This window comes from Marmota monax, unplaced genomic scaffold, assembly GCF_021218885.2.
Source record: "Marmota monax isolate L192 unplaced genomic scaffold, Marmota_monax_Labrador192_F-V1.1 WCK01_AAM20220418_F8-fsc00019, whole genome shotgun sequence".
NCBI classification, from domain to species: domain Eukaryota; kingdom Metazoa; phylum Chordata; class Mammalia; order Rodentia; family Sciuridae; genus Marmota; species Marmota monax.
In genome coordinates, this window is record NW_026695242.1 from 8,945,852 (window position 1) to 8,954,887 (window position 9,036).

Sequence of the window (9,036 nt, forward strand, 5' to 3'; positions counted from 1 at the left end):
GGAGCTGATCACCACTGGATCAGCTCTGCCCTGCCCATCCCCCATTACATCCATCAACCTTCCACCCCCAAAAGTGTCACTCATATCTTGCTGGTGGGACTTCAAATTGGTGCAACCACTCTGGAAAGCAGAATGGAGATTCCTCAGAAAACTTGGAATGGAACTACCATTTGACCCAGTTACCCCACTCTTTGCTTCATACCCAAAGGACTTTAAATCACACAGTACAGTGATGCAGCCACATCAATGTTCATAGCAGCTCAATTCACAATAGCTGAGCTATGGAACCAACCTGGGTGCCCTTCAACAGATGAATGAATAAAGAAAATGGGGTACATATACACAATGGAATATTACTGAGCCTTAAAGAAGAATGAAATTATGGCATTTGCAGGTAAATGGATGGAACCAGAGACTATCATGCTAAGTAAAATAAGCCAATCCCCCCAAACCAAAGGCAGAATATTCTCCCTGATATGTGGATGCTAACCCACAACAAAGGAGGATGTGGAGGGGAAGAATAGAAGTTCATGATTAGATGAAGGGGAGTGAAGGGAAGGAAAAGGGGATGGGAATGGGAAAGACAGTGGAACGAATCTGACGTAACTGTCCTATGTTCATATATGAACCACCACAGTGAAACTCCACAGCATGGACAGCCACAGGAATGGGGTCCTCATTGGACTGGGTTGCACTCCATGTGTGTATAATATGTCAAAACTCACTCCACTGTCATGTATATCGAAAAACAACAAATTAAAAATAAAAATTAAAACACTCCCACCCCAGCACAATTTCCCATCACTTCCTCCACCCCCAGCCCTCACCCCAAACACCCCTCAAACTCCCTCCTTTGAGAAATATTCCGACGCTGACATAGGCAAAAAGAGCCCCTTATCCAAGAAGCCTCAGGGAGGGGCCACTTGAACCAGGATGGCGACCTGTGAATGACGATTCCTGAGGACTTCAGAGTTCCGTAAGACATGCACAGGGCCCTGGGGCGTCACATGTCCCCACAGCCCCAGGCTGGCCAAGGCCCACATGCTTGATCACTGGACACCATCACAATGTTCTTGGACTTTGAGTGACTTTGTCCTCCAAAGGGAGGAGCTGGGGAATGTTCAGTGGAGTCCGCAAAAGGACACATTCTTGTCTTCCAGGGGTCATGGAACCTTGGATGAGACTGAGTGTTAAAAAAGCAAACACCCTCCCCCGCCCCCCCCCCAACCACAGGAATAATATACAGCTGAACCTGGGACAGGCCAACAGGCTGAGGGGGACAGAAGAAAGGGTGCTGACCTCACTGGTCCCCAGGGCTTCTCCCAGGAAGTCTGAGCTGCCTGCCACCCCTGCCACACGGCCCCTGCATAAGTGGCTGTCCTCCGTCTCTTCTGCTCGGGGGTCTACCCTAGCAGATGTCCACGAGTGCAGAGCCTCCTCCCTAGCTCTCAAAAGACCTCGCGACCTGGGGAGCCTCAGCAGCTGCCGGGGCCCCCACGCACACCCAGACACGGACCCCCAGACGGCTGATGCGCCCAAGTTCAAACACTGAGCAGAACTCCAGACGTCACAGTAGCTCCATGATTAACGCACTGGGCTTCTGTAAGCCTCTATTTTTCACCTGTAAGGTGGGCCTGCCTCGAATGGGGATTCAACCCACTGGCAAGGACTGGGATGTCCTTGGCGGGCTGGGCGCGTCCGGGATGCAGTGTTCCCGAGAACTCCTGGGGCTTTTTCCGCCTCCGATGCTGACTTTTTCCATCTCTGACTCAGAAGTGACTGAACTCAAAGGAACCTGAGGAGGCTCGAGGGACCTGGGTGGGGGAAGGGGCTTGTCTGGCTCTCCATCACTCCCGGCCTCAGGGTGCCGTGACTGGAGCCAGCAAGGTGGGGCGGCTGGTGAGCTCGGGAACCGGATTGAGGGACCGGAAGGCCAGGCTGGATGGGAGGGGGGCTCTCGGTCTTAAATAGAACCCAGGCCATTGTTTCCCTGGGTGATTGTATTTTGTCTTTTGCCCTCTTGAGAGCAGCCTGAAGGAGGGGCTGCCTGGAAGTTCTAGAACACAATTGTTTTCAGGGTGAAAATTAAAATTGTGTCTTTTTTAAGTTTAAAAAAGCAAACTCTCCAAGGTCATGCGTTGGCTCCGGGCCTCCTGGAATTCAGGCCTGTCTGCTGTTCTTCAAGGTGCCAAGTCCGGGGGCCCAGAGGCCAAGGTCACCTGGGGGCCATCCCTGGGAGGATGTCTGGGAAGCAGACCCAGTAGGACGCTCCGTCACCTCAAAAGCACCCAGGAAGACGCAGGTGGGTCCAGCCCAGAGCCCAGTGTGGCCGACAGGCTCACTGTGGCCTCCCATGGCCTGGGTCAGCCTGGGGCGGGAGGGGGAGGCACCTCTGCTTCTAGGCTCAGGGTCAGGAGCGTCCCCTCCTGAAGCCAGCCACACCTGTGAGGAGGGGTCAGGATCTGCTCTCAGCAGCTCACCTGGGCGCCAGCCCGTTGGTGTTCCGGGTCCCCGTCCCCGTCCCCTAACTGTCTCTTTCTCTCCCCTCTCCTTTTCTCTCTTATATTTTATTCCTCAGAGAATCTCTGTGCAATTAGGGTTCCCACACATTTGGCATCTGGAGCCCCAGAGCGATGGCAGAGAAACTGACCGGGAGTTGGCCCATGAGCAGAGCTGGGCCGAGAATCCCAGCTTGGGGGTCCCAGGTGGACTGAGCGCTCATCCCCTCCACACTGGGTTGGCCTGGGGAGGCCGAGAGACCGCCTGCTGGACCCTCCTCCTGGCCTCCCCCCCAGCTCTGCCTGGCCCTGAAGGGCCTGCGGGGCAGCAGCGCCAGCCCCTCCCTCCCCTCCCAGCCTGCCCTGCTCACTGAGGCCCCTTGGACACTCTGACCATGCTGGCAGCACCCCCCACCCCCACCCCAGCACTCTAGGAAGAGTGGCCAGAGCCGGCCCTGGGCCATGCAAGCCCAACTCCCCACAAACACCTGTGCTCCTGGAGCGCTTCCCACTGGCCCCTGGGCCTGGAAAGGGGGTGTGGAGAGGAGCCGAAGTGAGCCGGGAAGTTGGACACAAATTTCCACCTTGGGAACAATAGCAAGCCCCTCTATGTGCTCAATGAAAGGAAAGTGACTACGACACTCGGAGTGACCAAGAGATCTTTACTGTGGCAGTGTCTGATCGACTGGAGGAAAAAGAGGAGAGGGAGAGAGAGAGAGAGAGAGAGAGAGCACCCAGCAGGAGAGAGTTTTTATAGCCCAAATCTAACGGGCTCTCTGGGTCTGCAAGCTGCCTTGTTGGCGTACCGTGATGGGATCATACAGTAGTTGCTAAGGTGTCATCTCTGCCCTCAGGCAGACTGGGCGGGGGTCCTGACTGGGTTTCCATTGCACCAGACGGGTGGGGTTCAGCATTCAGCCTTGAGGCAAACAAGCGATACCCACCTGCAGCTAACATTTGTTCAGCCTGCTCCACAACTAACACTGAAGATGGACAGGCACTGACCTAAGCAATTTACACCCCCCATTCAAGACCCACAGTGGCCCTGTTAGTGTCCCCATTTTATAGACAAGGGGGCCACGAGAGGCTAAAGGATTTGCCCAGGATCCCAGGGTTTGAATCCTGCCTGTCTCCAGGGAGTGTGCTTCTGTGTGCCTTCCCACACCAGCTCAGGACTGGCCCCAGGAGCAGACCAGGCCCTTCCCAACCCTGAGATGGTACCGACAGGCCAGCATCATGGTGTGACTGTGGTCACAGGGGACCACCATTGCTTTCTTGAAGTTTTGAATAACTGGTGAACAAGGGCCCCTCATTTAGGATTTGCACTGGGCCCTGCCCACGGTGTGTCCAGCCCAGAGCCCGGATGTGGAGACGGGCTCACTGCTGCCTCCCTCAGTGGGTCTGCAGACTTGAGGGCCTGAGGTCAGCCTGGGGTGGGTGGGGGAGGAGCCTCTGTTTCTGGGCTCAGGCAAATCCTATAACCACCCTGGGAACCAAAACCACAATCACTGAGGTCACCAAACACTCCATCTCCTGCCCAGTCCAGGGATGGGAAGCCAGGCCAGGAGCATCGTGGAAGGAGGCCCTCTGGCCCCAGGGCCCTGGTGGCTGGAGGTTAGACTTGTAGGGCTCTTCCTTTTCCTCCAGCTCGGGGAGCTAGATATGTGTATCTGGCCGTACCAAGCCTGGAGCAGCTGCGTGGCCGTGACCTTGACCCCATTTGGGAATCAATCACACCTGCTCAGAGCCAGGCGCTGGGCTAAGCTGGCCCGGTTCCCAAGTATCCTTTCCCACACTCCACCCTCCAGTGGGAAGTGAGTTCCAGCATCCAGAGTCTTGCAGGGCCGGAAGCTGGGCCCCCTTTACCACAGTTACAACCCACCCAGGAGGGCAGACCCCTGTCCACTTGGAGCCCAGCGTCCTCACGCTTTCACACCATAATGCCGAGATGCTAAACCAGGCTGAGAAGCTGGACAGGGTCGAGGGGAGGTCCTGGACGTGGTGCAGCGAGAGCAGAGGCAGCAGGACACCAGAGCTCCACCAGCTCTTCCAATGCTCCCCAGTGGGACTTGAGCCTGGAACAGGATATTACTGAGCTTCTCAGCAGCACCCGTGGGTGAGAACTGAAGAGCACCCTGAGGCCCCACTGCTCAGAGCTGCAGTGGCGGGGCTCATTAAGATAAGCTCAGTGCAGCCCAACATGAGGGGTCTGTGTCCTCCCAATCCCAGCACGCTGAGACCAGAGTTTCTCTGGTTTGGCAGGAACCCTAGGGTGACCCCAGGGTCTACAAATGGTCTATCATCTCCGCAACGCCAAGGCTCCAGAAAAGGCCTGGGTGACACTTGCATTCACCCGGCTTGGAGTCAGAAGCCATCTTGAACTAATCACTGTTGGTGGAAGGAAGGAAGACTGGTGGCTGGGCCTAGTCCCCACGTGAGCGCTGCCTGGCTGGGCAGGAGGAGCATTCTCCAAAGAAGGTGGAGGGAGGACCGTCCCCGCTGACCCCCAGCAGAGGGGCTGCTGTCCTCTCTAGGGGCACCAAGCCTCCCAGGCCTCCCCTTGTTCAGCAGGCAGAGGCGCCCGTCTGGAACATCTTGAGGTGTGAGCTTCAACAGGGTCCAGAGGACCACATCGCATCCTTTATGTGTCCCCGTATCCTGCCAACGACCTGCCATATGATCACTGCTCTGCACATATTTGCTGGAAAGAGGGCTTTAGAGCTTTCTAGACTGCTTTCCAAAGTGGCCGCACCAATTTGCAGTCCCACCAGCAATGTACAAGTGTACCCTTTTCCCCACATCCTCACCAGCACTTGTTGTTGTTTGACTTCAGAATGGCTGCCAATCTCACTGGAGTGAGATGGTATCTTAGGGTGGTTTTGATTTGCATTTCTCTGACAGCTAGAGATGGTGAGCATTTTTTCATGTACTTGTTGATTGATTGTATGTGCTCCTCTGAGAAGTGTCTGTTCAGGTCCTTGGCCCATTTGTTGATTGGGTTATTTGTTTTCTTATTGTTTAATTTTTTGAGCTTCTGGTTCCATCTCAAGTATCAGTTTGGTCAGGAAGCAAAAGCCTACGTGGCTTAGGATTCTGTGCTGGAAGTGACAACCACAAAGTCATCTCAAAATGGGTTAAACAAAAAAGGAATATACCATCCACAGAAGATGAATGTATTATTCACTTACATCAGAGATAGAGTAGATTTCAGGACTGGTTTGACCCAGGGGCTCAAAAATGTCACCAAGGACCTAATTTTTTTCTTTCACTTCCCTGCCCTTCATGAAATTATTTTTATCCTAAGGCTACCTTCCCTGTGGTCTCAAGGTGGCTTCCAGAATTTCCCCCTACTGCATACTTATCCCTCACAGAGAGAGAAAATCCATCTGTCAGCAATCAAAGCAGAAGTCCTGAGATCATTCTGCTTGGACCAGATGTCCACCCAGGAGCCCACAGCTGTGGCCAGGGATTGTCGTGTGCTGGCTGGCTTCAGCCAACAGGCTCCATTGCTCTCTGAGCTGCAGCAGAGTCCCCGTTTCCTCAGCATGAAGACTACGTGCAGGAGAGGCAGGTGGCCACCGGAGACACCAACAGTGGCAAAAGCCCATCCATCTGCCCTCACTCTACTCTGCAGCTGGTGGCCCTCATTCTGAGCTCCCAAGAACCCGTTTCCTGCTTCCCTTGCTGTTGTGGGGTTGTAATAATGGGTGTCGCAAGCCATAATTTGCCTGCCTGCACATTCGACCTTGAGCTCTTGGAAGCCAACTGCATCTGATCTGTGGCTGGGTCTGTGGGTCCCCTGTTGTCTCAGGGCTTGACCCCAGGTCCTCAGGCACCACGTGCATCCACAAAACCTGGACAAAACCGCCCAGAGCAGGACTCTCACGAAATAAATGTCTCTCTGCCCAAACAGGCCATAACAGCTTCCTGTTTGTCCCCTAAAATATATGTGCATATTCTTTTCCTTGCATGATTTCTTAATTTGGGAAACCCGCGTGTTAACTGAGGGGAAGAAAAGACCTATGACTGCAGGAAGCGGGTTACGGCCTCACCTCCTACACTTCCTGCTCTGGCCCAGGTGGGAGGAGATGTGCATTTCCCTTCAGAGTGGGGTGGACATCAATGTGGTCACTCCCTGGCCCAGTCACAGCAGCCATGATGCCCCAGAGATCGTGGGGCAGCCACAGGAAACCCGGCAGCTCACAGTGTTTGGCACATCACAAGCCCAGGCTCTGGGGCTAAAAAGAGCCTCAGGCAAGGATCAAAGTGTTCTTCCTGCCCTGGAGGAAACCCCAGGGAGCAGGCTCATCACACTCAGTTCCCAGGAGGGCTGGGTCTCCAGATGGGACGCAGGACACTCGACCAAACTGTGCCACCTCCCTGCTATGTTCTCATCCCTGGGGTTCCAACCGCCACAGGAAATCTGCAGCTTCCCCCAGCCGCTTGGGCCTTGCCCGGCCTGTCCTAGCAAGGAGGGCAGAAAGACTCCAAGACCAGCTCCCAGACTCCGCCAGCCCATGGGGCAGGGCCTAAAAACAATGCAAGAAAGCACTCGTCACACATCCATGGAGTCCCAGAGACTGTAATAGGGCCATTTCCCAGACCTGTTCCTCAACCCAGCTGTATAAACCTGCACACACACCCCCAGGTTCCTGGTGGAAACTGGGTCAGAGCACAAGAGACTGTGAGGGCCCGAGGGTGAGGGTCATGAGGCTCGTTCCTGCTCCTCAAGGAGACACAGGCTGGACAACTGTTCCACCAAAGTTTTGTTTTGCCAATCGGAGGTCAAGACCAGCTGGCCCCAAGGCAGGGGCCATCGGGAACCTTGCACTTGGGATTTGAGAAGGAAGTGACAGGATGCCCAGCAGATGGCCTCGCTCCTTGCAGGCCCAGAGGGCAGAAGCAGCAGGGACAGGGCGGGAGGACAGGGAAGCATTTGGCACTCTGGGCAGGGTCCCACCAGGCTCGGGCAATGGTTTCCGTCTGCAGGGTCCCGGGAGACCATGTGGTTACAGTTTGGTCCCCAATCTGCGATTCTGTGGGGGGTGCAACCTTTAGGAGATGAGGTCTAGTGGAAGGAAATTAGGTTCTCAGGGGTGCCTGGATGGGGGAACCCCGCCCCTACTTGCATCTGACCACTTTTTGCATCTGGCTACCATAAGGAGAGTGCTCCTCCACCGCGTGTTCCCAGCAGGACGCACCGCCCTGCTCAGGCCCCAGGGGATGGAGCTAAGTGACCAGGGACTGGACATCCCAGGAGCCAACATGAGCCCTTCCTCCCTCCATGTTGAGTGTCTTGGGTGTCCGTCTCCGTGATGGAAAACTGGCTGAAGTGGGCTAGGGTCCACGTCCTGGTCCTGACTTGGAGTCCGACACCCCCCCCTCAGCCCACCCAAAGGCCAGCGAGGCCACAGCAGCTCGGTTCCTGTGCTTCCCATGTGGGGCTTCTAAGCAGGAAGGCAGGGGGCAGGCGGAGGGGCTGCTGCGTCCTCTGGGTGGGCCTCTCTGGGCTCCGAACACAGACCATGGCCAGGGAGGGAAGTCTAAGCTTGGGGGATTTTTTTCAGGGTGGAGCTGACATCCAGGTAGAACCTTTAGAACTATACACGGACAAAACCCTGTGACAAACCCCATCTGTGTCCAAGGAGAGATTGGCCTGAGGCAGCTGATGGCGAAGGACAGGAACTGGCTTCTGATGGCCACGAGAAGGAGACGGAGTACAGAACCCACTTTGCAAACCCCATTCTGATTCTGGCCTTTGTCCTGAAGGGTCACAGCTTGTCGAGGTGTTACGGTTTTGATGAGGTGTGCCCCAGAAGCTCCTGTGTGAGACAATGCAAGAAGGTTTGGAGGTGAAGTGACGGGTTGTGAATTAATCCCCTGATAGGGATGAACCGGGCGGTAACTGAGAGCAGGTGGGGGACACTGGGGATGTGCCTTTGGGGTATATACTTTGTCCCTGGTGAGTAGAGCTCTCTCCCTCTGGTTCCAGGTGCCCGTCTGGAGCTGCTCTCCTCCACCACACTCTTCCGTCATGATGTTCTGCCTTACCTCCAGCCCTGAGGAGTGGAGCCAGCCCTGTGTGGACTGAGGCCCCCAAAAACGTGTGTCTCCAAATAAACTTTTCCTCCTCTAATTGCTCTTGCCAGGTCCTTCAGTCACAGCAGAGAAAAAGCTGACTAAAACATGGGGCTTTGACCTGAGGGCGGCTAGCCCCAAGGTCCCTTCCCCACAGGGCCCTTGTCAAAATCTATGGCCTTCAGAATCCGCACCCACTGGCCTGGGCTGTGGCTTAGAGTGGAGGACTTGCCTCCCATACTGGGGCGCTGGGTTCCATCCCAGCACTGCAAATAAACACATTTATTTTAAAAATAAACAAAGAAGTAAAAAATCCATCACTGCCAGGGCATGTTGGGGTTTCATTTTTCTTTAGAAAAGTCATGAGTTTACTTTGCATTTGTCCTCACAGCTGCCTCCCCAACACACACACACATGTACTCATAAAACAGCCATCAGACACACAGACACAAACCCCTTT

The 9,036-nt window shown here is 55.0% G+C and overlaps 1 long non-coding RNA gene across 1 annotated transcript; it reads left to right on the forward strand.

Moving 5' to 3' along the window:
• The first annotated feature begins 2,086 nt into the window (after positions 1–2,086).
• Positions 2,087–8,820, forward strand: LOC124076110 (uncharacterized). The gene is made up of 3 exons (XR_006846249.1): positions 2,087–2,302; positions 8,268–8,350; positions 8,491–8,820. It is a non-coding gene; the product is annotated as an uncharacterized LOC124076110 (long non-coding RNA).
• The last annotated feature ends 216 nt before the right edge of the window (positions 8,821–9,036 follow it).